General features: G+C 40.8%; 1 protein-coding gene across 8 annotated transcripts in view; it reads left to right on the top strand.

The window, feature by feature from the left end:
* The first annotated feature begins 458 nt into the window (after positions 1-458).
* The window catches only part of PLEKHA1 (pleckstrin homology domain containing A1), a 98,360-nt gene continuing 79,422 nt past the window's right edge, over positions 459-19,396 (top strand). For 2 of the 8 annotated variants that reach the window (XM_050959029.1, XM_050959034.1), the window contains exon 1: positions 460-644. The gene's annotated coding sequence lies outside the window, so the exon portion shown is untranslated. Of the gene's footprint in view, positions 645-1,483; positions 1,694-19,396 lie in introns of those variants that run through there. The other 6 variants (XM_050959036.1, XM_050959032.1, XM_050959037.1 and 3 more) reach the window with 6 other exon arrangements.

Raw genomic sequence — 19,396 nt, 5'->3', positions numbered from 1 at the left:
AAGAAAAGCTTGGAAATAGGAACCTTAATCGGCTCGAAACCTCCAAGCAAATACAAAAAGCCCAGAATTTACTATTTTTCGACGCTCATGGTTTTGCGGCCAATTCATTATTCAGGAGACTTGCCTAGTGCTTTTTGGACACTAGCGATTGGCCGCACTCAACAAGCATGGCACTGCATTACCACCACGCAAGTGCCTTAGCCCCGCGGTTTGACGCACCGAGACTACAAATCCCAGAATGCACTTTCCTCTCAGTGGCTAGAGCTCAAAAGGATTGCCCTTCTAGAGACTACACGTCCCACGATGCTTTGAGGCCTATGGCCTAGCCCCTGCCACCCTGCATTGACCAATACCTTTAGGAGAACGGCTCTCCCTGTGCTTCTGGGCGGCCTGATTGGAGGTGCGGGAGGGAGGAGGAGGTATTAGCGCATGCGCAGTGGTCGAGGTCCAGTTGCTCGCCCATTGCTGTTGTTTATGCGGGAAACGAATAAAGTTTCTTCATTTAAAAAAAAAAAAAGTCATCAGTCAGCCGGGCCGCTGCGCTGTGCGCGGAGTGGGCGAGGCGGCGGCGGCGGCGGCTCTGAGAGGGGAGCCGCGCTGTGTGCTGCTCAGCGGGGCTCCCTCCAGACCTTCCCGGGACTCCAGTGAGTAGCAGCCGCCTGGGAGGGGACGGGCTGGGCTTCCCCAGCAGACGCACCCGAGGGCGGGAAGGGGTGTGGGTGGTGGGGGTAGGGCCCAGCGGCGGGGCGTGGGGGGGCAGTGGGAGATACAGCGAGCTGGACGGGTGAGGGGGTGGCAAGAGTGGGAGGCGAGGGTTATTTGTGGTGGGGGGCATTTGCGGGTATGGGGCGGCGGGTAGAGGGCTGAGCTGTATTGGAGACGGTGGTGCCGGGGTGGGAAGCTGAGGGATTTGGGGGGCTGTGGTGGAGCAGGGGCATTTCGGGGTGTAGTGAATGGGTGGGGGCATTTGTGGCTGTAGTCCGGGGGCAGAGGGGTATTTGAGGGTGGGGTATGGGGGCAGTGGATGAAAGGTATTTCTGGGTATGGTGCATGCTTGGGGCAGAGGGGTCTGGAGGTGTTGTGTCTGGGTGGAGCATTTGGGGGTGAGGTGTGGGGGGAAGAAGGATATTTTTCAGCGTGGTGAGGAGGGGTTGAAAGAGGAGCAGAGGGTGGAGCAGGGGGCATTTTGGGATGTAGTGAATGGTTGGGGGCGTTTGGAGCTGTAGTCCGGGGGCAGAGGGGTATTTGAGGGTGGGGTATGGGGGCAGTGGAGGAAGGATATTTCTGGATATGGTGCATGGATGGGGCAGAGGGGTCTGGAGGTGTAGTATCTGGGTGGGAGCATTTGGGGGTGAGGTGTGGGGGCAGAGGGGTATTTCTGAGTGTGGTGAGGAGGGGGTTGAAAGAGGAGCAGTGTGTGGGTGGTGTGGTGACATCCAAGGTATGGAGACACCTGTGTGTGGCTGGAGGGAGTTTATTTTCACTGCTGGGCAAAATACCTTATTTTACTATTCAGTCTTATGAAGAAAGGTATTTGTTTTCTAGAAGCTTTATGGTATGAGAAGTGTTTCAGGCTCACTCCTACTATCACTGCTTTGGTGGGGGTTTTCAAAGTGACTTTACCCTGGGGAAAACGTATGCATTTATGGTATAATTAACCTGGGGAGCATTTGAGACTCTAACAACCTCAGAGGTAAGAGGCTGATCTCATTTTTCTTTGCAACTTGTGTTTTCTGAACATAATATGAACTCTGATGTTATCTACTTTGAAGCACTGTACTGGCTGGTCTGTGTGTGAGAGAGAAGTATGCATGCTGAGATCAAATCATGTAGCTTTTCAAAATTTTACATATATGTATTATATTTGCATTTGACTTTGACATCTCAAACTGCAGTTTAAAGATCAGATGAAAATTGTGGTTATGACTCACCGAATTTCCAGATTGGTGTAGCTTTGAAGGGATTGGCCTTCACATGGACCTGTCTTACATTAGAAAAAAACTTTTCTTTAGCAAGACTGGTAGACGGATAGACTGGCAACACAATCCTGTGGTTATGACACGGTATTGTGACTTGTTTGGAATCTGGGCTGATTATTTAGCTAAGCAAAATATCTTTGAATGGATGATGCATTTACCTGCCTGTTTGACTGTAGGTAAAGTCTGTCAGTAAAACTATAAGTAATCTAATTTGATTTACAATTTAGGTTAACAAGCATATAGATTTCAGTTTTATTGGAATTTTACAATATATTTAAGTAGTCAGAATAAGAAAGCATATATGACAGCCTGAATAAACATAGTACACAACTTTCCTAAAAAGAATGTAGTACCTGTTGACGTTTCTGGAAAGAGAATGCTGTCTCATTCAAACTGCTTATTTCCCTTGTAGATGGTTTTTTTTTTTTTTTTCTTTTTCTTTCAAGGCTCCATGAAAGTCAAACTGTTTTAAAAACAGTTGTACTTGATTTTCGTTGTCCAGACACACCGTTTTGGTGTAAACCATTTAAACAAGTGCTGTTCAGTTCCAAATGTGGATGAGGTTTTAGTAGTTATTGCATTTATTAGAATTTGATAACAGTATTGTGAAGATTGTTCAGTTGCTTATGCAAAACTAAAGTTAAGGTAAAAGCATTAGTTTTGACAACTTTTCTTCATTTAGATTGTCCACAAGTAATTTTATCCCAAAAGCATAGTCATTTCCAAAGATATTAGTAAGCCATTATACTTGTATTGAAGTCAATTGCACCATATCTGCTTTGTCATTGGATTATTGACCTCATTATATGAACTTTGTAGTCCTTTTTAATGAAGAGATGAGTTCTATTCTTTCCCTTGTTCTATGCTCTGCTAAATAATATGTTTTATGCTGGAAGATAGAGCTATATTTGAACAAACAGTTTTGACCACACAAGTGGAAGCAATAGCTTTGCACAATTAAGTCACAATGTGAATTTGTTGTATTTGTCTACTTCCTTTTTATAGACTTAAGCTACACTTTACCACAGTGCAGCACAAACAGCTGTTTAACTGAGATGAAGCTTTGCTCTGTAACTTCCAATTGTTATATGATTAAAGGTAAAACTGGTCTTGGTTGACTTTACTGATTGTCATAAAAACTAAATCATAACACATTTAACTGTGAGCTTATCTGCAATATCTGAGATTTGAAAGCTGGTTTTCATTTTAGTTAAGGTAGGGCCCATGTCTATACTTTTGTCCATCAGTTGATTTCTCCACCTGTCCTCCCTCCCCTCCCCCACCAATAGGTTTTTAGTTCATTCTGAACTATATTCAACAGGCTTCAGAGAGTGTATTAAGGGTTTGGTTAAGATTATTCCTTTCAATTATGCTGTGCGTTTTGAGCCTTAATTTTTGAAAAATTAAAGGGGTACCCTCTGGAAATCTAGTAATTTCCAAAGAGTGAGTTAAAAGTAGTAGTACTTCACTGGGTCCCTGTGACTCCCTACCAACTGTTAGGGTTTTGAAACCAAAATCCCATTTCCTATTGATGAGAGAGAGATCCACACAGAGGCATAACTGACAGTACAGGGGACACTGTGATCTTAACAATATCTTATACAGCCATTTACACTAAGTAAACAAGCAGAAAAGAAAAACTGTATTAAACTGGAAAAGACTAAGAAAACATTCATCTTCAATATAACAATAGTAGGGTAAAAGTTGGACAGGTGTGGTTTTAAAAAACTTGATACTGTTTGTGTTTGCAGCAACTAGCTGGGTCAATAATTGGATGGGAAACGTCTCAGGCTTCGTCTACACTATTGGGATAAGTAGACCTATGCTACCCAACTCCAGCTACGTGAATAAAATAGCTGGAGTCAACATACCTTAGATCGAGTTCCTGCAGGGTTGACACTGCAGGGGGTCGACGGGAGAGTTTCTCCGGTCGACTTACCTTAGTCTTCTCATCAGGGGATAGAGTACAAGGGTTGACTGGAGAGAGATCTGCTGTTGATTTGGGGGAGGTCTTCACTAGACCCGCTAAATTGAAATCAACCCACCGGTGGTCAGTGTTGATCCTGGCTGTAGTGTAGATGTAGCCTCAGAAACACTTACGTGCTGCAGAAAATGATGATTCAGTAGTTGTCACTATTCCCTGTTAATCAGTACTGAACTAATGCCTCAGCATGGTGTTAGGGAAAACTATATTGTTGGGGTCTGCTCGGGCTAAAACTGAACAGTTTATGGTCCTTGTGTTGCTTTTGCTGCTGTTAATGATCTCTACGACCCTTCGTTATTGGTTTTTACCAATTTTTTTAATGAAAATTTCCCAGATTTTTGGAAAAGCCAGTATTTGGGTGTGGTTTTTGTTGTTGCTTGTTTGTTTTTGTTTGTTTTTTTAAATGTGAATTTTGGCTTTTTTGGGACCCAGGAATTTTCCACAGGGGAAGCGAACAGGGCTGGTGGAGTAAGTAGGGAGCACTGTCCTGCAAGAGGGCCAGTACTCAAAAGTTGCAGCCTTCTGCTCCATACCTGACCTTGGCCCTTCAGCACAGTCCCATTCACTTCCCTTGTACATAGTGGGAGCAAGATGGTCAGGGAGCTGTGTCCTGGCAGCTGAGGTGGCCTGACTTCTGTAGGAAGCAGAAGGCTTTGTTAGCTGTCTCATAATGAATACCCCCTCACATCTGCTCTCCTTTTTCTGTTTTTATCAATTTTCTACTGTTTTTAAATTTATTGAATAAAAACTGATAAATTCCCAGCAAATTTTAAAAAATTTAAACCAGAAATGAAGGGGTTTAAAGATCACTTAGCATTATTGTACAAGTATAGAGGTGTTACCTAAAGTCACTCTGGTAGTTCTAGTAGAAAAATGTATTCTTCGTTTCTTATTTTCAGCTGTTGTGTTCCTCTGTGCTATTACAGTTGGGTTGTTAACTTCATCCACCTCTAGATATCTCCAAGGAAATCTTTTATCAGTATAAATTTGTGAAGAATCTTTAGAATAGGCAGTGTTATGTAAATAAAAGATGTAGTGGCATACAGGTATGTAACAATTGATTATAATATATATGGTGATACTGCATAGGCTTAAATATTTGAGATGATGAAAAATGCTACTTGCAATAGTAAAGGCTGATTGCAAAGTTGTAGGTGGTGTTCTATTGATTTTTGTAATAAAAATAAACTGCTGGTGTCCCTATTAAGCCATGGGGAAAATTGAATCACAGGTATGAAAAAAATGAGTGTCTTTTTATTCCCTAGCTTAATTATTAATTGTAAAAGGGAAAAGCATGGCAGGGGGAAGGAGAGGATATTCAAGTGCAGGCTGTGACTTTTCTTAGTAGCTCTGGCTGGATTACAAAAGGAAAGAAGTTTTATCACCAGAATAATAGAGGGTGACTATACCACAGGGTAAATATATAATAAGCCAACAGAACAATTTTTGTAGATTGCTGGTAGTATAGGAAAAGTTTAGGGCATCGCCTATATGCATAAAAAGTCTCTGCATTTAATAGAGAATGAAATGCTGGTTATAGTAGTGCCAAGCACATCAAACATTCAAAATTTAGTGTATTTCTAAAAACTCCATGACTCTAAATTGTTACTTCATGTTTTTGGGGCCCGGTTTTGCAGAACTGATGATGCACATAACAGCAAACAATTTCTTCAGCAAGCCAGGAGCTTTGTGGAAAATCAGTAAATCTTAGAACAAGGAAACTTTTGAGCCTGTGGAAGTGTGCACTTTCTTTGATTCCAACAACCTGTCAAAATAATAGTCTGTCAACGCTTTACTTTAACAGTAGCTTGTGATGAGAGACAGTGTCTTTTCTGTAAAACTGTTTGATGAATAATTAGCATAATATAAAAATATCTTTATAAAGGTCAAGTGGAGTTTGGAGCCCCACAAATCCTTGTTCTTAGTTATCTTATAGATCTGTGAGAACACACAGTATAATTAATTCATAATCCTTAATGCCAAAAATGTGGTAGCTCAAATATTTGCTGCCTAGAATATAACTACTATTGTACAAAATGGAGAAATAGTTAAAATATCATCACTAAGGTCCAAATTATGCTGGCAGTCTGAAAATAATCCATGTTGCAAGTTTTTTATAACTGAAGTATAATTAAACATCTCTGGAAACTGATGGGTAGCAATCTTTTTCAAAAGTGAATGAGCTTAGATTAGACCTAAAACAATAAATAGCAGAATCCTAGTGACTATGGTCAGACATGCAGGGTTTTAAAATACTCATATTACAGTTAATTTTTTATCTTTTGCTTTGCATTAATGTGTTTACATTTATTTCATATATAAATTGGAGAGGTTAGAAATTTCAGGTTTTTCAAGTGAGTTGGTTTTCTGTACAGACATTGGAATGAATAAGTACAAGAGGTATGAGCAAGGCTCCATTTCTAATAAATGTTAAGGGGATCTTTAGAATTATGACTTTGAAGAACTATTTAAAATAACTTTCTTATAGACTTAAGGAACTCTTGATATATGATGAAACCTAATTATTTGTGTAAACATTTACTTATGAATTGGTATACTATTTTGCCAAAAAAGACTTTCCCGTTAGTGGTAGGTAGAGCACCAGGATTTTATAACTGTGACGGAAGGAAACTTGGTTCATTTTCTTAACATTGAAGAGTACTTTCCCCTTCAAAGGAGTTGCAGAAGCATCTAGAATGTGTAGGTGTTTCTCTAATGTTGGAGGAACTGCATTAAGTTTTCTGACTGAAAGAATTACGTGAGCCATTTAGCTTTGACTTAATGTTATCTGAATAGGGAGGTGTAGGTCTTGTGCACGTTTATGGCCTTCAATTTAAACAGTTTCCAGGTTGGAACTTATACCTGACTGCCTAGAAAAAATCTGAATAGTTTTAGGTATTAATTACATGGAGCAGGTTGGTTCACTGGTTTCAGAGCAAGCGTTGGACTGGCTCAGTTCCCTGCTCTGCTGCAGACTTCCTGTGTGACTTTGGGCAAGTTACTTAGTCTCTGTGCCTCAGTTCTCCATCGGTAAAAGAGGGATAGTAGTACTTCCTTACCTCATAGGGGTGCTGAGGATAAATACATTAAAGATTTATAAGATGATCAGATAAGTACCTTAGATTGGAAGAAGCAGGGGAAGGGGGCTAGGGAAATGGTACCATTAAGGCTGATAGGACAGCAGAGTTGGAAAGGGCATACAAGGGGGCATGGACTGAAAATCTACAGTAGGAGGGAAGAAAATAAAGTCAAATTTGTTGAAAATATTTTGCTGGATAGAACTGCAATTCTATTTTAAAAAAAAAAGTGCTGTTCCATTGTGTGTGTATTTGTACTGTCAAATATGCTCAGTTCATTAGAAAAGCATAACTTTTACTTGTATTCAGTCCTGCAGGCGTGGTCTTGTGAGTTGCCTGGTTTTGTATCTTATCTTGAATTTTGACCTTAGTGGTACTCTGTGCACATTCATTTTCTTTGAATTGTGCCTTGAGTTGACACCTGTGCAACCCTGAGTGACCTTAATGTGGTTGCACAGGTGCAACTGATTAGAACTTTGTAAACACATCTGATGCACAGAAGGAATAGACCAGGGGTTCTCAAACTAGGAGTCAGGACCGCCCAAGGGGTCATGAGGTTAATACATGCGAGGTTGCGAGCTGTCAGCCTCCACCACAAACCCTGCATTGCTTCCAGCGTTTATAATGGTGTTAAATATATAAACAAGTGTTTTTAATGTACAATGGGGGGTTCATAGTCAGGCTTGCTGTGTGAAAGGTGTCACCAGGACAGAAGTCTGAGAACCCCTGGAATAGACTGTAGCTCACTCTCTAATAGTTTGTTTGCTCTGCAAGTTTATAGATCTTTTTAAAAAAGAAAGAGGGGAAAACACTAAAAACGGTCATTACTAACATTCAAATCTCAGTATATAAGCAACAGTCTGAGTAAGGTGGTGGTGTTAAATGTATCCTTTTTGCATGTGGGCTGTGCTTTAAATTTAGGGTATTAAAGCTCAAATTTTAGCTAGCAACTTTTTTACTTGCTCTGTTGGCCTGATAGCCAAAAAACTTTGAAATGAAATCTGGTCTGTTGAAACCCCTATATTTGAAAGAGTGTAGGAAGAGAACCAATGTTCTCCCCCAAAACAAAAATAAATGTAAAGGCTAGTTTTGTTTTAGAGGTGGGTTGAGTAATTCTATGCAGACCATAAAGTGCTTTGCGACCTTTCTGGATGAAGTGTGCTATATAAATGCAAGATAATTTTACTAATACTGTACTATAAACTAAATGTGTATAGCGCATGCTTGCAGAGAACAGTTATCACACTTTACAAACAGGAGCTTCAATTGTTAAGATTCTGCCTCAAGTGTAAACTCTTGACTGAGCAGAAATATGCTATACATTCACATGTTAAATGTGATTATTTTGAAGCATATGCTTTTTCTGGTGTGAGTGTTTGGGATCAACACAGTCTACATTTACATCTCCAAGGAAACATGGCAGTAAAATATCTTAACTTTCCCAGACAAGTAACAGAGTACTAAGTGTTGTGTACTAACACAGTTATTAGTTATAATCTGTTATAAAGAATGAACAGTCCTAAAATATTACACTTTAAAGGATACTGTCAAGTATATTTAACTCTTGTAGGAGGTTATATAATAAACTGAACTGTTCTCTATTACAACAGTTGATTTGGCAGACCGTTTTTCTTACCCAGCATGCAACTGGTATGCCTTTGTGCACTGCTTTATGTACTAGTATCAAGAATCTCTAAAGAACTGTTCCATGGATGTTTGAGCTATTTCTTCAACAGTGCTCATACTCCTTGGTGTGTGAATTCTCATTTTGGGAGGGGTTAAAAATGTTACCTTAACTGTTCTTTAAGACTTTTCAAGCTAATTCAGCTTATACACAGTTAAGTCAGTTTTCCAGTCAATAGTATTTTCATATTGTGTAACAAACTCTGTACTTATGTCAGTGCTTTCAGACTATAGGAGTTCATTATTTTTTTCATAGATTCTAGGACTGGAAGGTACTTTGAAAGGTCATCGAGTCCAGTCCCCTGCCCTCATAGCAGGACCAAATACTGTCTAGACCATCCTGGATAGACATCTATCGAACCTACTCTTAAATATCTCCAGATATGGAGATTCTACAACCTCCCTAGGCTGTGGGGTTTTCTCTGTTTTCTACTATATGCCAATTGTTTATCTTATTATGGGTGGCTCAAAGAAGGAAATTGACTTGTTAATTTAAGGGAGGTGAAAACAGGAATGAAGTAATGGTATGAAAATTTGGTCATGGTTGAAAGGAGCTTGGAGTCCTCATCCCCAGCATATGCTAAAAAATGGAGTGGTATGAGCCACTGTAACTATGAAGTCATCCAAATAACATGAGGTTGGCCAGGCCTGATTATTACTTCTGTGAACTTTATCACTGTAGTATCTGAGGTGATAGTAACATGACGTCAAAAGCTAGCCAGAGCTAGGATGAGACCTATAATTTGTTGGAATATATGGGGGTTCTGGTTCATGCTCTAATACTAGGAAGTCCCACTGTATTAGAACTCCCCTTTGGTTACAAGTATATTTAAGTAGGACATTCTTCAATTCTTGATTTTTTTGGGTATTTCTTTTGTTTTATCCGTTAAGATATTTTATTTCTCTTTATTATATTTACATTAATAAAATACCTGTCTGTGTACAAATAAAAACTGAATACATTCCAGTTTATCAATACTGTATTATTTTTTTCTTTAGAATTATGCATTAAGCGTTCCGTGTCTTGAGACACTCACCAACCCTGACAACAGTAAGCCATCCCAAAATACCCTGGACACTGTGGACAGTTCAGTTCCCTCCCTTGAAATGTATCTGGTACTTCAGCTCCCAGATAATCTCCACTGCTCTGTCCCTATTTAGTGAGATCAATACCAGGGGGCACCATGGATCTTCCCAACCCCTGCTGCTTCCTTCTCTGGTCCTCTTCTCTGTGTCTCCAAGGACTCCTTTCAGGCACCTCCATCCTCCCTTCCATATTCCTCCCTCTCCTTTTGAGCCTCATCTCCCATAAACTCCTGTTAACCCCAGAAACCCCTCTCATACCCCCTTAAATATTATCCATCCTCCATTGAGCTCCAGCCCCCCATTAGTCCCAGGAACTCCAGCCTCTCCCACTAATCCTCTCTGCCTGAGGGTTGGGATGTCTGGTCCTTGTCCCAGGGTTTGGGAGACCCTGGGTGGGGTGGAGGATTAAGAGTGAGCCTGCCCTGCACTTCCTTGACAGTGGCTGCTTTTGTCCCCCCAGGGCTGGACCAAGCTCCCCACTTTCGGTTTTGCAATCTGGTGCACAGGCTGTGGCACCACTCAGATTCGACCCAGCCATTCCTTAGTCTTGATGGCAGCGGGGTGGCCAGGCCAAATTAGTCAATTGTGCTGCAACCCCATGTGCCAGGTTGCAAAGCCTGGAGTGAGTAGCTTAGCCCAGCCTCATAGGACAGGAACTGCCATTGCAGGGTGTTTTGTTTTGTTTCATATTGTCTATGTTCTGTTTTCATTATTTTGTGTTTCACATTTGTAAAATATAAACGATTCTGTATATAAAGATATCTTTTAAACACCTATTCTAAGGTCAGTATAGACAGGAGCTTTAGATTGCTATGTTGTCAGTGCCAAGTGTCTTGTAATATGCATAAGGTACTCTATTGATAACAAAAATATATAAATACACTAAATAGATGAGCTTTACTATAAACTGTTCAGTCCCAGTTTCAGAATGTGTTTTAAATTATCTTGCTTTCAGACCCTGTCGATACGAAATTGCATTAAAGCACAAATGTACATGAATTGAAAATGCATGTATTTTATATAGGATCAAAGATACTGGTGTATTAGGACCAGTTGGCCTTTACTTTTAACTTTCCCAACTCTTCTCAGTCCCTTGCAGTCTATCTATCACCCTACTCTTTTTCTGCTCAGGTTGCTTTCAACAAAAGGCAAGAGTAATTCTCTCCTGTAATTCAGTTGCCTTGAGTGTTGTTACTTTTTCCTTTTCCTTGTGTTTTCAAACAACAGTTCTTCATTTTGTTTTGATGATTTTCCTATCTGCCCACACTTTTATCAGCACCCTTTTGGAGCTCTACTTTCTAGAGTGGATAAAAATCATGACTAAAACTTTTATTATTACTCTTACATTTATTATTTTGTAAATGTAAACAAGAAATTTGATTTAACTATTGCTAGTTCTTCACTTCCATTTTGTGACCTTAAATTGTCAAAGTGGATGTTTTCACAGGACTCTTTGCTGCTTTTACTAATTGTTAATAACATTTCAGATTTTATGTAGAGGTTTTTCTTTTTTTACTAAGAAGCTTCGTACTTAAAATGCTCATCTGTGCTGAAAAAGACAAGCCCAAGGCCTCATTAATATACCCTATTATGAGACTGTACAAACACAAAATTGAAAAGCTACTAGCCTGTGCTCTGTCCCTCCTTTGTAAAGAGCTTTGAGATCTGCTAGTGAAAAGCGATGACTAAAAGCTAGATGATGATATTTGTGGCCAACATCGCTATCGTTATACTGTACTTCCACAAGTAAAGAGCTGAAATGCTTCAACTATCATGTTTTGCAGTTTGAAGTCAATGGAACATATGTTCCTAAGCCAGAGGTGGCTAAACTACGTCCCAGCGGGACCCTCCTGCCAGCCCCTGAGCTCCTGACCCTGGAGGCTAACCCTGGCCCCTCCCCTGCTGTTCCCCCTACCCCACAGCCTCAGCTAGCCCCGCCGCCAGCGCAGTGCTCTGGGCAGCAGACTGCAAGCTCCTGGGGCAGCACAGCTGCAGAACTGGGGCCTAATCGATTGCACTGTGCTGCATGGTGGCGTGACTGGCTCCAGCCAGGCAGTACGGTTGTAGCACCGCCAGCCCCTGATGCTCCAGGCAGCACAGTAGGGGAGCAAGTGGTGTTGGATAGAGGGCAGGGGAGTTCGGGGTGGTGGTCAGGGGGCAGGGGTGTGGATAGGGGTTGGGGTGGTCAGAGGGCAGGGAACAGGGGTTGAATAAGAGCAGGGGTCCTGGGTGGGCAGTCAGGAAGGGGTGGGGTTGGATTGGGTGGTGGGGGGCAGTCAGGGGTAGGGGTTCTAGGAGTGGTCAGGGGACAGGGAGAAGGGGTGGTTGGATGGGGCAAGGGTCCCTGGGGGGCAGTAAGGAAGGGGGGGTTGGATGGGGCAGCAGGGGGCAGTCAGATGCAGGGGTTCTGGGGCTGGTCAGAGAGAAGGGGTGGCTGGATGGGGCAGGGGTCCTTGGGGGGCAGTCAGAAAGGAGGGGAAGTTGGATGGGGGGGGTCAGGGGACAGGGAGAAGGAGTGGTTGGATGGGGCAGGGGACCCCAGGGGCAGTCAGAAAGGACTGAGGGGTTGGATGGGGTGGTGGGGGGCAGTCAGGGGCAGGGGTTCCGGGGGATGTCAGGGGTCAGGGAATGGGGGGAAAGTTGGATGGGGCAGGAGTCCCAGGAGGGCTGTCAGGGGGTGAGAAGCAGGAGGGGTCAAATAGGGGCGGGGGCTGGGCCACACCTGGCTGTCTGTGGAGGCACAGCCTCCCCTAACTGGCCTGCCATACAATTTTGGAAACTTGATGTGGCCCTCAGGCCAAAAAGTTTGCCTACTCCTGTCCTAAGCACTCTTTAAAAATCCCACCCTTAAATGGCTAAAAGCAGGCTGAAAAGCCTAATTATGGGTTCCAATTTTTGAAAACTTTGGCCTGTATTAAAAAATTGTTGTTACTGAAAGTTTAAATAACTTTTTATTGTTAAAACAAAACTGTTTCACTGTTGAAGTGACACAGATTTTATGCCACTAGATGACAGGTTCTTAATAAAAATACACTGAGTCCCTGATGCTGCAAACACTTACTTAACTTTAAACAATGGGACTATTTCTATGAGGAAAATTATGTATCTGTTTAAGCATTTGCAGGACCAGGGCCTTAATTTTCAATATTTGGATTTTTGCATACAGCAGTTTTATAAATTATTATACCCTACTGATAGTGTCATGAAAAAAAGCTTTCATATTTTAGTTTACTGTGCATTTTAATCAAAAGTTGCAATATCACCAGTTTTCAGATTACTTTTACAAAGCCTTGACTGGATTTAAATCAATGAAGGCTTTTTTAAAAACAAGTTATTTCAGTCATGCTTTAAATCTCTCTACTCTACTACTTTGTTCCTTTTCCTTGTTCTCTGCCTTTCTTTTCCTCTTTCTTCTTTTGTACTTCCCAGAATGAGCTCTCTTCATTCCCTGCCACTTATTTTTATGACCTCTTCATTGATTCTCATATTTATCTATCCAACTCCAGTTCTCCACGTCCTCTAGTTAATCTTGAATTATGTCACTAAACCGAATATAGTAACTTCACATGATGAAAAGTAAGCTCCTGATCTTTACTCCTAAAACTCTTGTGTTCTTCCATCCACCAATTCTGTCACTGCCAATATTACAATGTATCTTTTTGTCTGCCAGTTTAACTCATTCCTGTTTCTCTAACCAGTACAGGGCTTCTTCTGAGTACTTCATCCTTTCCTCTACATCCTGATTTCCAAGACATTAGTCTATATTTATGTGATCTTTGCAGCCAAGATTGATTCATAATGCAACTACTAAAATCTCTGTTCTAACCAATGCTTTCTTTACTTTGAAAGTGCCTATAATTCCCCATCTGCGTTTATCTCCACTTTCTTTTCCATCCTTTCTTATGTTCCACCCAAGTGTCCCTCTTTGTGCCCGGCTTATTTTCCACTTGCTGTTGACTCAGGTCTCCCCTTAAGCCTAGAATAGACTCTTACATTTAAAGCTTCTTGTCTCTCCTCCAGAAAACTTCCAAACCCTCCTTATTGTGAAGTATTTGAACTGAAGTCACACACTAGTCTGTGTGTGTACTACTTAGTATCACTTGTGCCTTAATACTTTAAGCCTTTTATGGATGAGACTGTTATCTGTTTGCCACTTGTTTCCTATAGACAGTGCTGCATCCATAAGCTGTCTACTGACAAACATTTCTAGTGTCTTTTTGTAGCAGTAGAGCATTGGTTGTAACATGCACTTGGATTTGTCTAGTGGGGGGCAGCCAAGTCTTTTTCCTTGTTTTAATTATTGGCTTTTGTCTTAATGGATGTTGTCTTGTCTTTTACTTTAGCTAATTGAAGAATGCTTTGACAGTGAAAAGCTTTACATCATGGTAGGGCTCTTTTTGATTTAATGTGGAAGGACTTTCCAAAGCCTTGGACTTTTCTTTTGTTGTTTGTTTGTACCAGGGCTAAATTAGCAAACCAGATATTCATAACTGTTGTGGCTGGCTCCAGAACAAGAGGCAGTTATTGAGCTAGCCTCAGCCTTCCCCACTTGTAGATGAGCACTTGAAATGGATTGTGTATAGAGGAGGAGCCAAAGTAGGTCATGAAACATCCCACTTATGAGATGGGCCACTAATTCATGTGTCAGCTGTAGCCTCTTTCAGAAATTCTTATTTAGGCCCAGATAGAATTACAGTAGTCCAGCTGAAGGTGCTGATTGGGCCAGGTCATAAGAATGGCCATACTAGGTCAGACCAGTGGTCCATCTAGCTCAGTATCCTGTTTTGTAATGGTGGCCGGTGCCAGTTGCTTTAGCAAGAATGAATAGAACAGGGCAAATATCGAGTGATCCATCCTCTATCACTTCTGGCAGTCAGAGGTTCAGGCATAACCGAAAGATGGGGTTATGTCTCTGACCATCTTGGCTAATAGACATTCATAGACCTATCCTCCACGAACTTGTATCATTTTTTTGAATTATACTTTTGACCTTCACAACATCCCCTGGCAACGAGTTCCACAGGTTGACTGAGTGTTGGGTGAAGAAGTACTTCCTTGTGTTAGTTTTAAACCTGCTGTCTGTTCATTTCGTTGGGTGTTCCCTGATTCTTGTGTTATGTGATGAGGTAAATAACTTTTCCTTATTCACTTTCTCCACGCCATTCATAATTTTATAGATCTCTATCATATCCCTTCTTAGTAGTCTCTTTTCTAAGCTGAGCAGTCCAGCCATCCAGGCAGAGTGAATGTAATTTTCTTGCTACTAGAGTGTGTCCAGACTCAGTAACGAGTCCAGAGTGACTTCAGGGTTGTGCAGAGTCTTAACTATTAGGGCAGATGACTTCAGTTGAGTGTGCGATGCTGATGCTTCCTAGTTCTTTGTAGTGCATGTGTCTTTTAACCAGCTAATATCACTTCCATCTCACCTGGCTTCAGTTTGAGCCAACTGTTTATCTGTTCTTCAATTTCAATTATTCCTTGAGATCTAGGAGACTGTGCTATCTGTACGGAATGAAAATATGTAAAACCATGTATTCTTGCTGTATTGTTGGTATTATAACACATATCATCTTGCAAGAAACTGTAGTTGTTGCAAGGCAAGAGTGAGTTCTATGGGATTTGAAAAATCAGCGATGCAGGTGAAAAGTAACAGCTATTTATGATTCTATAGAGCATATTGAAAAGGCAAGAGAATGTTTAGCTTAACATTGTTCTGTCAGGACATAGATATAGGTCAACAGTATTTGGAAGGGATGGGGGAGAGTGAATATTTCAGCATAGGCTTTACCCTACAAGAAGGTCACTCATCAGTGCTATTTTTGGGTTATGACCTGGCTTCAATCTGGACTGGATGCTTGCTATTGCTGAAGGTGGTTCACTGCCACCTTTTCAATAATCTTGCACAAAAATGAAAGGATTGGGATGAGATGCTGGTGAGTGAGGTCAGCTGTGGATTTGGGGGAGCGGGGGAGGTTGAGCTTGGATTTCTCATATGTTTCAAGGTGTTCATAGAATTCCTCTCTCAGAAAGTCATGGACTGTTTTTGTTTGCATTGGGCAACGATTCTCCCCTTTCACTGACTGTTCAGGGGACATCGACTCAGCAATATGTTCTACATCCGCTGGTTAATGTTTCTATTTTCTTCATTTGTCAAAATGGCCAAATTTTAACAGTATGTGTTCTGCAAGTTTCTTTTCATCGCAAGGATGTTTATCTCCAGGCTGAAGAGCTCCTGTCTGATTTGCTTGACCGTCCACAAAATAGGGGTTGCCATAGGTAGTAAAGTGGGAGAAGGGGAGCTATCTCTCCTTTGTTAGGCACTCCCCATGGCTCATGAAGAGCCAGTTGAGCTCCTCCCAGAGGCTGGCAGGTAATCAGTCCATAGAGTAGCCAGAACCTTTTCCCTTTCCCTGCAATGGAGCAGGTGACCAACAGGGGAAGTGCTGAGCAGCTGCAGCAAGTAAGAGACAACAGCTGCTCTGAGCACTCTTGGGCCTGGTCTGCACTGTTGGGGATCGATCTAAGATATCAACGTCAGCTATGCTATTCTCATAGCTGAAGTTGATGTGTCTTAGATTGCCTTAGAATCACTTACTTCGCATCCTCGCAGCACGAGATGGATGGCCGCTGCTCCCCCATCGACTTTGCTTCTGCCTCTCACCGAGCTGGAGTTCAGCAGTTGACGGGAGAGCGATCGGGGATCGATTTCTTGCGTCTACACTACATGCGATAAATCGATTCCTGATAGATCAATTGCTTGGCTTTCAAACTAGAACTGCTCCTGGTGCTGCCAGGGAAATTGTGTGAGGCAGCTTGGGAGATGGCACTGCCTAGCTCCTGCCAGCAGTGATGAAGCTGGTTCAAACGACTGGGTTTAAAAATCACAGAGCAGGTTAAGTAAAACACTTCGAGTTTATAATTCAGTATAATTATTTTGAACATAGTAGTTCCCAGTGGCCATAATTAAGAGCCTTGAAGACCACAGATTGGATATCACTGATGAGAATGATGATTAATTCATAAATCGTAAACTCTACTTCTAGCCTTTTCTATTGTGAAGTTTTCCTTTTAACTTATGCTTTCTCTGTGTTAAATTGTTGTGCATGTAATAGCTTTAAAGATAAGGTACTTTCACATTGATTTAAATGTCTACAAACATTTTTTTGTAGTAAGAACATCTTAGTCCTTGAAGCTAAGTATGTATGTGTGAACTTCTGAGAATATTCAGAACTTTTACTGTACATCATTCAAGTATATTTTAATATACATCATATTAATGTTTTAAAATAAAACCCCTTTCAAATGCCAATGCAACATTTTATAGAAAAGACTTCTGGTAACATTGTACCTTCCTGTACTCTTATCAGCTACTTCTCAGGAAAAGGTTTTTGAGAGAGTTAAAGGTTAAACACAAAGTTCAAACATTCTGGCATATTCAAACATGGCAGGAAGTGGAGGTGATGATTATGCTAACACACAAATCACAAGAATGGAAAATTGTATATTAATATTACACATGAGAATACAAAGATTTGAGGAAATAAATGTAGACAGGAAAAGAAAATTGAAAACTTGCAAGGCATGGAGGAGGGAGGTGGTAACCTTACATACTATATTGGGTTGTTACTCCAATCTCTCTTTGTTAGCATTAGTACTATTACTATAAGGTAACAGTACTAATGCTAACAAAGTTAATAATTTAGGCTCTGATCATATACTGAAATTTACATGAGCAGACCCTTTGTGCTCATGTGGAGTTCCGTTGACTTCCAGGATGCTCCATGTGGGTTCCATCGTCATTGCCTCCATCGTTCTCAGTGCAGGACTGGTGCTTTAACTGGCAAATGAGTTATCAGACTGGGAAATTGTTAGAAACACCGGATACTTCCTTACATTTTATAGGACACTCTTACTGGAATGCGTGTAAGAGTACGCCCAGAAGAAGCCAGCCTAAGTCTAAACAAGAAGCCAAGAGAGCAGGAGCTAATTTTAGTTAGGACTTATGTAAACAAATACAAAGAACATTAACTGACCAGTCTCAGTTACATGGCGTAAGTAATGCTTCATTTCCTAGTTTTTCACTGGGAAGCTGTGGATTAGGATTAGTAATGCTAGACTTAATACAAGCTATTTGAAAGAACACCTCTACCCCGATATAACTTCACCCGATATAGCATGAATTCAGATGTAACGTGGTAAAGCGGTGCTCTGGGTGAGTGGGGCTGTGCGCTCTGGCAGATCAAATCAAGTTCGATATAACGCGGTTTCACCTATAACATGGTAAGATTTTTTTGTCTCCCAAGGACAGTGTTATATCGAGGTAGAGGTGTATGGGGAAAATAAGGAACACTTTTTACTTCCTTGAAAACTAGTATTGGATTTTAGAAGGAAAGCAAAGGAGTTCATATGCTGCTTTCATGAAATTATATCTGAATTATAACATTTTTTAGCTTAAGTGCTGGTGGAATGCTAGATTGGTGGCCTTGGAACCAAGTTCCTTATTCAGAGAAGACAACTAGTATGGGAATTGAGCAACTCTGCCATGCCATTGTTGAAAGGATCTATTCAGATGTTGTTTGGTAGTTCATTTTCTGCATTCTTGGTCTCTCTAAGAATGCCTGTAGTGGTAATGGCATTATGAGTTAGTTCCGCCTGAGCAGCAGGGTACAGCTGCTAACTCATGTCACACAGTCCACCAAACTGCCATCTGACGGTAACTACTCTTGCCTATTATGATCCTGAGTTGGATTAGAACTAATACTAATCTATTTAAGTGGAATGTTTCTATAACATAATATAATGGTGGTAAATTTTTTACAACTGAAAGTGTTTTACTGTGTTCTTTTATACTGGATTCAAATAAAATTCAAACGTATATCTGATACATGTCTGTATTCTGTGGTTTTCTTTAAGAAAACCATAGAGCATCTTATTATTACAATTACTAATTTTGAACTAGTGTTCTACAGAAAAAATAAGTTATGAAACTTAATATTGTAAACTATCCTGTAGTTTATGTTGGATTTTTAACAAAGGACGTACAGGACTGAGAAGTGGTATAGTTTTGTAAGCCACAAATTAGAGGATGAAGTTTTGAAGCTCATATTTTTTTCTTGTTAAATCCAGTATACTGGCAAGTAAAACAATCCCTCTGTGCTTTGGCCCCAATCCTGCCAAGACTTAAGGCCTAGGCATAGTCACACTGTCCTTTAGTGGAATTAGTCACATACTTCAAGTTCAGTATGTGAATAAATCCTAGCGTTATTGGGCTCTTTGGGAACTGTTCATACTTATGTGCAGTTTCAGAAATATTTGTTTTAACAACCCATTACTGTTTAAAACCTTTAGCTATGGATTTTATGAAGTCAGTTCTAGATTCTGGATCATCTCATCAACCATTCTACTGCTGTTCTTCTGTATCCTCTTAAAAATATAATAGAAAACAATTTTTTTGAAGACTTTTTTTTTTTTTTAGCAGAGCTCAATATGGGCTTTTGAAACTTCATTCTCTGCCTTGCTGGAGAAAATGGGTACAGTTTTTCTTGTTTCACTTTCTATGGAGTTTCTGCAGAGAATAGCTTCAACCT

The sequence above is a fragment of the Gopherus flavomarginatus genome, chromosome 6 (genome assembly GCF_025201925.1).
Source record: "Gopherus flavomarginatus isolate rGopFla2 chromosome 6, rGopFla2.mat.asm, whole genome shotgun sequence".
Taxonomy (NCBI): Eukaryota; Metazoa; Chordata; order Testudines; family Testudinidae; genus Gopherus; species Gopherus flavomarginatus.
Note: the sequence above shows the minus strand (reverse complement) of the source record. Positions and strands in the feature narration are given on the sequence as shown.